Raw genomic sequence first — 14,917 nt, 5'->3', positions numbered from 1 at the left:
AACTTGTTAGGGTGCAGTAGTCGAAGCACTAATTACAGTCGTAGGGACATTATCGGTTGTATTGTCAGAGGGGGGGGGGGAAGTTACTAGTGCTGGAGCTTGTTAGATTCTTACGTGTGTGGCCAGTGTTAGAAATCTCATCTCGGTAGAATTTCCGGGCTTTTGTTCGGGATATGGCGGATGCCTTCTTGGATTCGTAGTAGCTTAAAAGGTTCAACTCTCTTTTGCCTAGTTCCTGAATGAGTAGTTCCTCTTTCTTTCGGAGGGAATGGGCCGTAGTTTTGTAGTGATTGAAGATTATTTCAGTTAATTGTAAAGATGCCGTATCGAGTACCTGTTTCCCCTTTATATATATATATATATATATATATATATATATATATATATATCCTCCTGAGTCCCAGACTGATTTTAGTGCAACGGATTTTTGTGAAACTTTCAAAATTAGTTTATGAGGGCCTCTGGATATAATAATAACAACTTATTATTCACTGCAAACTTTCGGACGTGTGTGCCGCATTGTCCTTTATATTGGACATTGGGACTCTATGCGGTCTTTTCTAATGCAGTGGTATTGTTACACGCAAGATGTTTTTTTGTGATAAATAATTTGATCAGGTAAACGTAGGTACATTTTATTTACAAACTGCTTTGTTCACTTTGTGTGAGCTCCTTCATTCACTTGGTGTGAGCATTTTCGAAGCATCTCCTGTCTTTGGTGACGCAAAAGAACAAATGACACTTTGTGCAGAAGAACTTCGTCTTCTTGTTGCATCCTTCGAGCCTGCAGCGGGCCGCATTAGGAGCATCTGTCAGTCTTGGGAAATGGCCTAGCGTCTTTGCTCTTGCTTCGACTGGAGGCAACGGAGCCCTTTTTGGTGGTGGGCACCACTCTTCGTCGGAGTCACTCTCCGCTTCATTTTGACTCTGAGCTTGCGCGATTAGTTCCTCACCAACAGACAGACGAAACTCCAGGAATTTCAAGATCTCTTTCTGGCGCTTTTGTTGCGCCCGCATGTCTTGCACGTACTGCATCCATGAGTTGCTTAACGCAATGTCGAATAGATGGAAGATGCTTCTGATGGTCCACTTGTTCACTCGAGCTTTGATTCTGTAATAGCTGATCATACGATCTGCGAGATCAACTCCTCCCATGTTGACATTGTACAACCGTACAACATCTGGCCGGGGCACATCAATGTGTTTTTTTTCTTTCCTGGACCACCTACGGCATGTGTCTTCTGGGTGCTGGCCATGGATAGAGGACATCAACGTAATGGGCTTATTGTCGTACCAACGTACAACTGCCTGTTTTTTGTCGTTTCTCGCAAACATCTCTGACGTCCCTCTTCCTTTTTCTTTTAGCTCTTTCTCGCTGGATAGTTTCACCCCTTTTGGGATCCGGTTGTTCATAATTGTTCCCGTGCCAGCGATTCCGTTTTCTGCTAGCTTATCCAGCAGCGGCCCTGATGTGAAGTATCTGTCGAAGTAGACCTTCGTTCCGGGAGGGAGCGTCTCAATGAGCCTCAGCACTGCGGATTCTCCTATTCCGGAGCTGCCTGGATACAATGCTGCCTTTTTTCCTTGATAGATCTCAAAATCGAGGATTAATCCACCTGGCGTTGCGAGCACAAAGTTTTTAAGCCCCTCTGGGTTTGGCTTGCGTGGTACGAACTGCTTCAGCTGCGTTCGTCCACTGAACGGGATCATTTGTTCGTCGATGCTGACATTCTCTTCCCGAGGAAGCTTGTGACACCCTTCCAGTAGAAATGACACCAGTGGTCTTATGCGCCAGAGCCTGTCTTTCTCTTTTTCTTGCTCACTTACATCAAGTTCGTTAACTAGCTTCAGCCGGCGCCGAAGTTGAAAGTACCGGTTCTTTGTCATGTTATCCGCAACAAGAGGCACCCTTGTCTTTTTCATCCAGTACATGCGAATCTGCGGGTAGCACAGGCAGGACATTGTCAGTGAAATCCCAAAAAACATTTTGAGTTCTTCTACTGAGGTCTCCAGACTTTTTCCAGTCTCCTGGACATGTGTCGTGTTCATGGCAAAAGCCATCATCTCGAAGACTTCATGTGGCACATACTGAACGAGGTAGTCACTTGGACTCCACGAAACCCGTTGTTGACTGTCATCAGGGGTGGATGTGAAGTCAGGAATCCAAGACGGAAGCGGCCTGCATGAAGAAAAACAGCGTAAAAGAGCAGAGTTGCTTTTGATCCGTTCACATGGCAATGACCGACCGTCACAATGCACACTCCTGCAGTACATTAGCCCCCCCCCCCCTTCCCAAAACGCATACTACTACTATTCCTTACCCATCATGGCGTTTCCATGACTGCCCCTTTGTCGTCTTCGAGGTGGACGGGCGTTCATCGTCGCTATTTTCGTCCTCTTCAGAGCTCAGGGTATCAAGTGGAGCCGAAAATGTAGTGTCTACCAAAGTGTCGTCGTCACTGTCCGAAAGATCAATGTCGGACGTGGCCGTTCCAGCGATTCGTTCAAGGATTCTTTCGGCCGTCTCATCACTGACGCGTGGCCTTTTTCCTAAATGAAAAAGAATTTCATATCATACCGCAACCTAGTAGCAATCGGAAGCAAGCACGTTCTGTTCACACTGCAGCGCGCCACGTAATTCACACAAAGCAACTTGGTTCAGTCCCGACGTCCAATCTTTTGGACATGTCAAAGCTCACACCGCGTAGGCAAAAGAAAGGACGTTAAGAGCTGAAATATTTAGCTGCGTGTGCTCTCTGCAACATTATCTTTGACGTTTAACCGATGAAATGACATTAAATAAGCTCAAAGTGCGAAAAAAAGTACTTACGGTTGCGGTTGGCACCGTAGAACGCCGCACCACTCAACGCCGCCATTATGAATACTCCTAGCGGCGCTTCGAGACCTCTAATTTCAAAACCACGGTACAGATGGCAGCACCAGTTGTCCAAGGTATTGGACAACCGGTTTTACGGCGATAGGAGCTTTGGAAAAGCTGTAATCGCTCGGTCTTCGATGTCCAATATTTTGGACAAATTTCCCATTGCTGGTACTCAGGAGGATATATATATATATACAGTACAACTTCGTTAACTTGAACTCGCATATCTCGAAAAATCGGCTAAGTCGAAATTTTCCGCTGCACCGAACCATTTCCTATACGTCCCATGTGTGTGTTGCCCTTTATTTCGAAGTATTTTTCGGCCAAGCTGTGGATGTCTCGAAATCTTGACTGAGAGTGGAACGAAAATTTCGCCGCCGCGGTCTGTTTCACAAGATTCGCGTGATGTTGCCGCGCCTAATTCCCTGGATTTTTTCTCGTTTAGCCACGCCTACCACAAAGCCGATGTTTTCTCCAAAAGTGAAGTGTGAGCCTAAAGGCATATCAACTTCGTCAAGCAACCTTGTGGATCCTCATGGGATGGTAGCGACATGCGCAGAGGTACACTAGTATGTGCCCGCCGAAATCGCTGAAATGGCCACAAAAGGAGCGGGCGGCGAAGACGGGGGAGACGACGACGAACCTCCTGGAGAGGTATCGACATCTGCCGAAACGAAACATTTGCTGCGCTTGCTGCGAAGTAAGGTTGAGTGCAGCGGCGGGGAAGATCGCCTCCTGCAATGAATCAAGCAGCTAGAGGACTCCTTACTAGGCGCGAGTGCGACCGCAAAGCAGACCAGCATTACGCAGTTCTTTTCTGCTAAGTAAAATTCCAGTGCCGCAAAACCCAGCCGGTGAACGTATCCTGTTGCATTTTCTCTTTCAAACCTTTATGAAAAGCAAGATTGGAAGCTGCTGTTGAAGAGCTGGTAAGTAGTAACCCCCCTTTTTTGCAAATAACTCGATATTTCATGGCAATTCACGCAACTTTGCTTATCTCAAATATCCGCTTATCTCGAAATATTTTCTGGTGTTTACTAATTCGAGTTAACGAGGTATTACTGTATATACTTATCGCACCAGACCGGTATTGTGGAGGTCGTGGGTTCGGATCCCACCTGGCAGGCATTTTTTCTCCACTTTCTCTCTTTCCAAATTCTTTATCTGTTTCAATGACCTACCACATCCTCCCCTTTGCTTTCCGAAGTTTTCTTGACGGCCAACTCTTATTTCTGTGTTATTTTTACGAGCCCCTCATTTCCTATTCTGATTCGCTACATATATATATATATATATATATATATATATATATATATATATATATATATATATATATATATATATATATAGAGCGAATTAGAATGGGAAATGAGGGGCTCGTTGACAATAAGACAGAAATAAGATTTGGCAGTCCAGAAAACCTCGGAAAGCAGCAAAGGGGAGGATATGGTAGGTCATTGAAACAGATAAAGAATTTGGAAAAAAAGAAAGAAAGTGGAGAAAAAATGCCCGCCAGGTGGGATCCGAACCCACGACCTCCAGAATACTAGTCTGGTGCGATAACCACTACGCTACCGGCGGGGTGATTTTCCCCTCCACTTTCTGGGGTATTTATGTTAAGGTATTTTTGTTTCCTGTGCTTGGGGTTTCCTGTGCTCCACTTTCTTTCTTTCTTTCCAAATTCTTTATCTGTTTCAATGACCTACCACATCCTCCCATTTGCTTTCGGAGGTTTTCTTGACTGCCAAATCTTATTTCTGTCTTATATATATATAGACTATGCATACACAACGTATACATTAGAAGGCGACCACGCTGGTAGGATTAGGGCTTTTACGTCAGGTATTGTTTCCTCCGCACGCCAAGATTCGTGAAGTCTGTCTGATCTTTTCGTTCAGCAGAGTGAGTTATGGCTCACGAAAAATCTGTTTCACCGGCGTGTGAATAGTCCGTCGACCGCTTTTATTGTAATTTGTTTCTAAAAATTACAACCTGCGATCTTACCTAAGACGCTGAGATCTATGCTTGAAGTACTTTCTAATGCAATTATTTTCTAAAGCTTTTTCTCGTGCTTGGTTCAAATTTATCTGTGTCAAAAGGTAGTAGTTTTCTTGGCATTCACTTTTTTTTCCCTTTTAGACAGGCTGAGTGTGAACGAGAAGGGAGAGGAGGGAGAGGAATTCACATCGCTTGTTCTGCGCAAAGCAAAAAAATTATTCCACTTCGTTTTGGGGGACCATTATACATGTTGTTGAGCTTGTTATAGAGAACGCCAAATTATGACCACGTCAAGAACAAGCCCCGAGGGTATAAACCAAACAACCATGCATTTGGGCTTCAAAAAATCACACGCGACCGACTTAAGAGAACTTGTTATAATAAGGGAAGTCAACTTAGTCTGGTGCACTTCGTTAGCGCGACCGTGCCGGAAGAACGGCCTCCTGGAAATAAAAAAAAGCGTAGGTGGAGCAGACGAAAAAAAAAGGTGATAAATGATTGCCGAGAAGCTGAGAGGATGTGAGGCCTTCTTGCGTGTCCAAATTGAAAACGCAAAACAGGTTCGCTGGAATACCATTAAGAGACTTAATTAAGAGAACGTACTACCCCTGCCAGGACACCAATTTAGAACTCTAAAAAACAGAGCACCAGCGCATGTTTTGCTTTTTCGGTCATGCGTCAGCTCTAGTGTGCAGCTTGAAAGAACCTGTTTTTTTCTTGGTCGACTGGTATGTTATATATACACGTATAGTGTGCTGAAATCTTTCTGTTCTGTTCTACTTCTTGTGACATTAAATGAACGTAGGGTGTCTTTTACAGAGCTGAATAGCAGGCCTTCCAACTCGCCTAATGTGAGAAAAATGGACGGGCAGAAGCTCCGCGAACGTCTGAGCTAACGAAGACAAAAATGCCACTGCTCGCAGTGGACCTTAGACAGAGAACGTAGGAGCGAGGCAGGGAAAATTGAACAGAAAAGCAGAAACGGAGTTAACTACCGAAGACGAGCAAACCGATCGTGGGAAGCGAGAATGCCGAGATTCTTAATACCCGTTTCGTTTTTTTGACAGCACCACGGCAAGTAATTAGTAGTGCTAGAGTGTTTCGAAAAGGGAACCTGTACGGTATTTTAGTCCCGGTTCGCTTGCCACGAGAATTCTAACCACGTATTGGTATTTAGTATGAAGCCATTAGTGGCGTTTCCATTCCAAGAGCGTTTTTTTTTTGTTTTTGTTTTTCAGCACGTTGTAATTCTATAGGGAGAATTATCTTAAAAATCATTACTTCATTTCATTCTAGCCGGGGTTGAAATTCAGCGGCCGCCGTTGGCTAAGAGAATTGAATAAAAAAATTCTAGATATAGGAAGCCTACACTACGCATGCTATTTTTAGAAATTTGAAGTTAAACTAAATTTTACCAGGAAGCTAATGAAGACTATCTGGAAGAATAGTATTACGTGAGCGAAAAGAGAACACTGTGTGGTTTTTTTTTTTTTTTTTTTGCTTCATTCGCATTTGTCTGAATAGAGAGTTTCGCTCAGACGGAGGCCAATCAAATCGCGTCGACCGTCAGGAACCTATAGGCATTCATTATAATCAGTGCACGAAATTACAAGTAATTGTAACTTTTGATGCATCCACTTTAGGGAATAATGTGAACCATGATTTTTTCTTGTCTTTGTCCTGTTCGTCCCCTGTCTGAATTTTTGCGCTTTAAATTCGTACAATAGAGGATGTTGTTTAAAAGAATGTTGTGCATTGATCACTGATCAAAGGATTTCCAACAGAACATACGCAATTACCGAGATCACCTTGGCGAAATTTCAATGCAACCGTGAACCCAAACTTGAGTTTTCAAATATGCTGCTTCGGCCCCGGAGGACACGCAAAAACAAACAAAAAAAACATGCGTTGTAAGTAAGCTACGCAAAAATAATTTAGTACAGTCTCTTGTAGTAGAGATGTTATCAGGAATGGTTTTGATCGCTTTCGCACCCGGAATTGTCGCCTGTGTCTCCATGTATCTCGCGCTCGTCTTCCGAAACAAGGCATCGATTACGGGTCCATTTACTCTCAGAGCTAGTGACAGATTAAATATTATAGATGGCACACTAAGCCGTGAGATTAGCCAACCAATAAAATAAAACAAAAATATAAATTGAAAACAGACAAAAAAGACAGAGTGAGTACAGATAATACCTCGTTTATTTAAGCAGAAGGAAACAACGTAAACGCGAACATGTAGATTAAACCTGTCAAGTTCAAGTAACCAGTTGACCTAAACACAATATTTACAGAATGCAGCAGGCCTGCTTGAGAGTTAGAGAAATAATCGTGATTCTTTCCGCTCTGTTAAGGTGGGCGATCATCGGAACTATTAACACACAGCAAGAGGTGATACATAATTTAGGGGAAAGGTATGGGCCAATATTAACTTTTTTTGTTGATGGTTATCATCCTTGAAAAAGACACGCATATACACGCACACTTTCATTTTCGTTAGACTGATTTTGACAATGGTTCCTTTTAACAGGTAATGTGCTTAAAATTCATAGCATACGCAAGAAAATATGTGTTGAGGCGTATGAGTTTGACGTAGTCATGTTTTGACCCTAGAAAGGGTGCCTATTACCTTATCTACTAACGATGAACATCCATACAAATGATGAGACGTATAATTTCGGGGACCAAATCATGTGTTTAACTGCGTGCGATTTCAAAGGAGATCGCGACGTGTGTTTTACGACGCCTCCCGCTATACAACACCCCACGCTTCGAAGACCCGTGGAGCGTGGGGAATATTTGTTCTCCGACACTTAAAATGCATAAAACCGTGGCCAAATAAAGTTCCTCTTTATCTTATGGTGAGGATGCCACCGCCACGCTGTCGCTTTTGTACCTGTGGCTGAGATATTGATGCCTGGAATTGAAACCTAGCGCGTTTCAACCCCCATGCTAAGCAACAAAATCGAAGTTGTGCATCCACAAGCCTGGTCGATGAGCAGGCTGCACTGGATACCTACGGTTGAATTTAAGCTATGCGTGGTTTTTCAACGGGTGTCAGGTGCCGAACGCATGGGCATCCCCATTTCTTATCTCGGTCAGAAATAAAGCGTCCGCTAGAGCGAATCTAACCCAGGACCTCGTGTGGAGGTGCACGACACTCGACTATTGAGCCAGCTTGAAAGGTGTATGGCTAATGACCTAGCCAAGCCCATAAACCAGGCGCATGCCGCTCCGTGATCTCGTGCTCGCTTATAAGGGACCACGGCACATTTACCTCGTGTTTATAGAAGCGCGCTTTCCTAATCGCCTGGAAATGCGCTCTGTTAAATTCAGGTCGGGGCTTTTTCGCCCCTGCTGTGAATTTATTAAGCAGGAACTGGTGTGTTTGAACCTGCGTAATGTACTGGGGAGGTAATCAGTTTCACTCTAACTACGCCTGTAGAGTCAATAGAAACGCGAATGAAATGTTTCAAACCACAAGGGACGAGCTAAAGAACTAGAGGTCTCGTTTACTCCTTACTCCTGGCACACATACATTTTCTTTGCTCTTTTTTCGGCATGCAACCGTGCCAACTCACCCAGCGTTCAGTTTTACTGCAATTATGCTAATTAATTTCATAAGAGCACTAACTGCGAATTTTTAAGTTGTCCACATCATCAGCTTTGTAATTTCTTTTTACTCCGTTGTAGTTTTCTTTAGTTTCAATTCTGAAGGAAGGATTTATGGTGGTAATTTGACTTCGATTTGACGTTATTTAGTTGTCAGCTTGTAACCCGACATTTCAACTTTTTTTTTGCCTGTAAAAGGTTTCTCAGAGAAGTATTGCCTTCTTTTTTATTTACACGGGTGGTGTCTTTATTTAACTGAATAAATGACTACCTTGTGTCTCCTTCATTAAAGGTGCGCGTGACTACCATTTTAATCCTGTTCAGCAACTTGTGGCATCTAGGGCATCGGTCACCCGGCCATCACTTGGATTCCCCCACTAGGGAGCCACTCATACTACATGGCATAAGTTTCCTACTACTTCTGGAAGGGTGCAGATGTGTTTCACCTCGGCTCCCGAGGAAATGCTTTATTCCGCCGGAATTTTCACGCTGTGTTGAATTCACGAGTACCACGAGTTGCAGAATACTATCCGCTGCAATTTGATACCGGATTTGGCACGGAAGACATCGAATTTGGTGATTTACCGGACTTTTTCCGCATCGCCTGCGACGCCTAGGCTTAGCGTGGTCGGCCGGATTCGGCCGCGGGCGGTTCCCGGCCCTTGCGGCCAGCCTTCAGCGGTGCAGCATGGACTCAACAACAGATATGGAAGTGAGTGCGACAACATCTGTGAATGGGTTGCAACTCGGGAACCACGGAGGACGAATGTGTGTGGAGGTGCCTGGTGAGGACTTTGTGCCTAACGATACGGCGGGATGGACGGCCCACAGCAGACGCACCAAGCGCCTCAGTACCGAGCTGAAAGCCGGTGAGTCCGTTTCGTCGTCTGAACATCAATCCAGACCGAGGGAGCGGGTCAATTACGCGAAGAGGGTGACAGCGAGAATAACGAAGGCAGCACGTATGCCGCCAATGCCGCGTGAAGAGACCAAAATCATCATCCGACCACGTGGCGGCTTAAATGTCGCTCGTACTGGAGCTACGGCAATGATGGCGGCGGTCGTTGCGGCAGCCCAAATTAGCAAGGAAGAAGCAAGGATGGACACGATCTGCCCAAACCCCGCTTAAAACATCATCGTAATATGCACGCCAAGTGAACAGCGAGCCGAGCGTTACAACAGAATGCGTAACCTCACAGTGGGGGAAACAACACACCCAATATGGACATACAGAGCAGCAGCAGAAGGAACAGCAAAAGGCGTGATCAGAGGAGTTGATGCCGCCCATACGGACGAGGAGATCAACGACAACATTGTAAATGAGACCAACCCCACGCGCTGCAGGCGCACCGCATTGGAGGGACGTCTGCGGTGATTGTACTGTTCGACGGGACGAGGGTACCGAACTATGTCAAATACGGCCCTATGTTGATGCGGTGCGTTCTGTATCGCAAACACCACGACGTATGCAGACAGTGCGGGAAGGTCGGGCACCGGGGTGACGTCTGCCCCTTCCCCGACACAAGAATCTGTATCGGGTGCGGGCAGCCAAACCCTGACGAAGACCACGCAACACTCTGCAAGCCGAAGTGTCAGCTATGCGGCGGCCAGCACGTTACAGGCGGCCAAGAGTGCACCAATCGTTTCAAGACCCCGTACGTGGTGCGAAGGCGACAATGGGAACGACGACAACAACAAGAACAAGAACAGAAAGAATTTGGCGAGGATTTCCCACCGTTGCGGCGAGAGCGCAGCGTCAGCCGAGGGCCGCAATCCAGAATACGGAGCGGCGCAAGTGGCCGCAAGGGGCGCTCCCCGTCGAGGCCAGCAGCGCAGGCCGGGAACCGGCGCTAGGAGACAGCTGGACGGGCGGCGTCGGCTGCGCGGAGCGGAGCCGGGCTCGTCGACGGAGCGGAGAACGGGATACAACGAGGACGTTCGAGATCGAGGGGCGGCCCTGGAGACCAGCGCGGGAACACCCATACAAAGGTGGGCTGGGCCAATGAGTCTCCCAAAGCTCTAACCCCTGAATCCGCTTCCCCCACCCCCTCACATGTTACACAAAGTGAAAGCGCACTGGTAACAGAGTTAAAGAACATCATTGAAAGACAAAATGCGCAAATCCATGAGTTAATGAGCAGATTAGAGAAAATTACAGGTAACACGCAGCAGAAAAAGACACAAGGATGCGAAGAAACACCAGTAGCTACCACGTGTGAGGGACCACGTAAAATGCCGAGGAAGATGTCGCCGTCTTCGGCACTCCCCAAGACAACACAGAATACAGAAACGCAAGAGATGGAAGCAGAAGAAGCCCCACAGAATATAAACCATAAACAAACCATTAATAAGAAGGCAGATGAGCAGGCGCAAATAACACCAGGTGAGGCGGCCATTCTGGCAGCATTAGGCAGGTTGGAAGACCGTATTACCACGCTGGAGGTCAAGCACGATCGCCTTGCGGCCAGAGTAAGCGCTATGGAAGTTCGCAACCGGTACGGGTCTCTCAAGAAGGAGAGGGCTGAAAGACTGAAAGAGACCATCGCAAAGAGGCGAGGTCGCATAGACGTCAGTCAAAAAGATGGCATTGAATCCCGACAGTAAGCGGCAACGGAAACGGAAAGACAACAAGGAAGTCTCTATTGTCTATCAATGGAACTGCAGGAGTTTTAGAGCCAAAGACATGGAACTCATCTTGCACATCGGAGGACAAGACAGGTGTCGACAACCAGTCATCATAACATTACAGGAAACAAAAGTAAAGCCACGTTTGCCAGGATATATAACATATACGGACCCAACAGAGAAGAGCACAGCAATCCTCGTACGAAACACCGTGGCGGCAACGCAACACATCACGGCACAACACGGATGTGATCACACACTCGTGGAGATACACGCAAGAGACATAGGAAGCACAAGAAACATATTTATACTGAACATCTACTGCAGACCGGGTGCTAAGCATCCATACGACTTTGATGCAATAGTGGGGGACGCGAAGCAACTAGCGAAAGACAGACCGCTCCTAGTCCTAGGTGATTTCAATGCACCACACCCGATGTGGGGTTACAAGCTCGCGTCCAAGAGGGGCAAAGCTCTTATACAGGCGATGGAGAAGCATAACCTCACACTTCTCAACGAACCCGGAGTGCCAACTCGAACCGGCAACAGTGTCACCAATGACACTACGCCAGAACTAACATGGATGTCGGGAACGCTCGAGATGGAATGGAAGTGTGACGACGTCGACCTAGGCTCCGACCACAAGATCATTAACATCGATATACACGGACCCAAATACAAAGCAGAGCTAGGAAAAGCAAGAGTCACAGATTGGGACAAGATGAGGAAACATACCCAGGAGCGTTGCGCCACACAAGAAGAAGTGGAGGCAGAAGCCGAACATCCCATAGAGCCATATGCGGAATGGGCCAAAAGACAACGGGAAGCACTTCGCAAATTTACACAGGAGATCATAACAACAACAGACACACCGTTCGTTGACGCCACGCTTTCCAACATGTGGGCAGCCAGACACTCGCTGACACGCAGGTGGAAGCGTCAACGACGGAATAGAAAGCTGGCACGGAGGGCGCTGCGATCGCCGAGGTGAGCAGTCGTTTTCACATCGGCTCTGTCTTCCATACCTAATTACGCAGTGCTATTTGGATCAAACTTCGGTTTTCGTATTATCAATGTGTGCGCGAAGGTGATTGGCTTCGACCGATACCAATTTTTTATCGAAAGGTGCGTTTTTCGCCGATTTATCGAACTTTACCTACTCCGGCGCCACATGGACTCGCTAAGCCTAAGCGAACCCAGGGCTCGCTTGGCATAGCCCGTACTCTTCGACAACGACATGGAGACTTCCGCTCAATATGCGGGGCCTTCGGACTCCAAAATGTGCGTGCAAGTGCAGGGCGAGGATATTTCGCCCGAAGAATACCACGATGAAGCTGGCTGGACCCAGGCCTGCGATCGCATGTCAAGACTTCGGCAACGCGCTTCGAACGGTAAGCCTAACCGTCGAGACGGCACTACGAGCTCGAAATCGAAGTTCTCCACCAGCGCCCGTGTATCGGCGATTCGTGCGGCACGCATGCCCGCCATGCCTACGGAGGAAATCAAGATAGTGGTGAGGCCAAGGGGCGGCCTCGACATTCTCAAGGCCGGCACCACCAACGTGGCCGCGGCGATTTTGGCAGCGGCAGGCATCGAGAGTGCGGCGGGGACCAGGGACACTATATGCCCCAACGTCCAGCAAAACATCATGGTAGTGAGCACTCCTAGCGAGGAAAACGCAGCAAAATACTCCCGAATTCAAGCGATACAAGTACAAGGCAAGCTCCACGAAGTTGGCGCTTATCGCACGGCGCCCCACGACACCGTCAAGGGCGTCATACGCGGCATCCCGACGGACGACGGCGCCGCCGAAATAGACAGGAACATCGTGAACGACCGCAACCCCCTCGCGGTCGGAGCCAAGCGCATCGGAAACACGACCACAGTTATCATCGCGTTTCAAGGTCACAGGGTACCGAACTTCGTTCGTTACGGCGTAACCCTAATCCCGTGCAGCCTGTATCGCAAGCAAATAGACGTGTGTCAGCAGTGCGGCAAAGTCGGCCACCGGCGCGACGTATGCCCCACACCGACCATCCGCGCGTGTCTTGCGTGCGGCGCGACCAACCCCACGGAGGACCACACATGTACCCCCAAGTGTAAACTGTGCGGAGGCGCTCACCCAACGGGCGACCGATTTTGCAAGGGCAAATTCAAGACGCCGTACGTCGTCCGGCGCCGGCAGTGGGAGCGTCGCGCCGCCGAGCAGCAGCAACAGCAGCAGCTCTCGGCAAGCTCGTTCCCGCGCCTGGAAGGGTCACGTTCCCCAAGCAAGTCAAGGGCTCCTTCCAGGAGTCGCGCATCGTCACGAAGAAACAGCAGCTGCGACAAAAACAAACGGAGCCTCAGCCGCAACAGGTCACCGTCACGCGATCGCGTGAGTTGGGCCGACGTAACTAAGAGCTACAGCGGCAGAAGCACGCCGACCGCGCCGCCACCGAGGCGAAATGACGAAGCAATGGACCGTCTCAAGGCAGCAAATGACTCGCTACGAAAACGAAACATTGAACTGGAAGCCTCAGTTAACAACCTGACCAAGGAAATCGCCGAGATACGCAAGTTACTGCGTATATCGAAACCCGCCGCTACGAACCCCACCCCTGCACCGTCGCCATCCCCGACTCAGTCGCCACCAACCCCACCGCCGGTTACAGAGTCAAGGCCGCAGATTATGCCCGAGGAGGAAATGTCAACGACCGAACCCCACGATGAAATGGAGACTGAGCCCGTAACCAAGAAACGCGCGCTCGAGTCGCGGAGATCCCGCAAAGAAGCGGAACAGCTCGAAGCAACGCTTGAGGCCAAGCTAGAAGCCAAGTTTGACGCAAGATTCAACAAGCTGGAGGAGCTCATTATCACGTCTTTCAAGAAAATCGAAGCAAAGTTCGAGTTCATCGAGCAGACCTTACGCCCAATCGTACGCCACCCGACCTTTGCACCAATGTTCGTGAACCACCCTTATAACCAAGAGCAACAGCAACCCTTCACCTTAACGCAATCATGGCCGCCAACCCAACAGCAGCAGTAAACCCGCGGTCAGATCTCACGATCTGGCAGTGGAATTGCCACAGCTTTGATCACAAGAAGGCGGTAATACAACAGCACATAGCGATGGTTAACAGGAAACCAGACGTGATCATGCTCCAAGAGACGGTCTCGGCGGCCCCCTCCCTCCCCGGGTACAAAGCACACGTTAGCCCCGACCAAGGCCGTGGCGTGTGTACTTTCGTTCGCAAGGGTCTCACCTTTGTGGAGCACACGATAAAGCAAGGAAACATCAAGATTCAGTACACCTTTACGGAGATCATACCGAGCAAGCAACGCAAGGGCAGCCTGTTCCTGCTCAACGTTTACAGCAACCCCAAGCACATACACCAGAAATTCCGCTCCCTCCTCCACCAGGCCAGCACAAAGACCAGGGGCAGCACGCTCGTGATCGGTGGCGACTTTAACGCGTCGCACACAGCATGGGGCTACCTCCGAGACACGATCAAGGGCAGAGACCTGCTACAAAGCGCCCTGGACAACGACTACGTACTCATCACGGACCCCACCAACCCCACCAGGATAGGCAACTCCGTGGCAAGGGACACTACACCAGATCTCACTTTTGTCAAGAACGATCGAACGGGCAAGATTGCGTGGGCAAACACCGGAGTTGATCTTGGCAGTGACCACTACATTCTCGAGATCACAATACCCAGCCCGATCGGGGGTAACACCGTGCTGCACAAATGGACAGATTGGGACTGTTTCCGACAGAACCAACCCAAGGAATGTCCGGTCATCCGAGACATAGGT

General features: G+C 48.2%; 1 protein-coding gene and 1 non-coding gene across 2 annotated transcripts in view; one reads left to right on the top strand and one right to left on the bottom strand.

Annotated features, from left to right (window-relative positions):
- LOC144170678 (cyclic nucleotide-gated channel alpha-3) overlaps positions 1-14,917 on the top strand; it is a 296,313-nt gene that overhangs the window by 198,672 nt on the left and 82,724 nt on the right. The window lies entirely within an intron of this gene.
- On the bottom strand, positions 4,390-4,462 carry Trnat-agu (transfer RNA threonine (anticodon AGU)). Its single transcript has one exon. It is a non-coding gene; the product is annotated as a tRNA-Thr (tRNA).

Source organism: Haemaphysalis longicornis, unplaced genomic scaffold (genome assembly GCF_048455015.1).
Source record: "Haemaphysalis longicornis isolate Haplotype H1 unplaced genomic scaffold, Haemaphysalis longicornis Haplotype H1 scaffold_2, whole genome shotgun sequence".
NCBI classification, from domain to species: Eukaryota; Metazoa; Arthropoda; class Arachnida; order Ixodida; family Ixodidae; genus Haemaphysalis; species Haemaphysalis longicornis.
The sequence above is the reverse complement of the archived record's forward strand: the minus strand, read 5'-3'. Positions and strand labels throughout refer to the sequence as shown.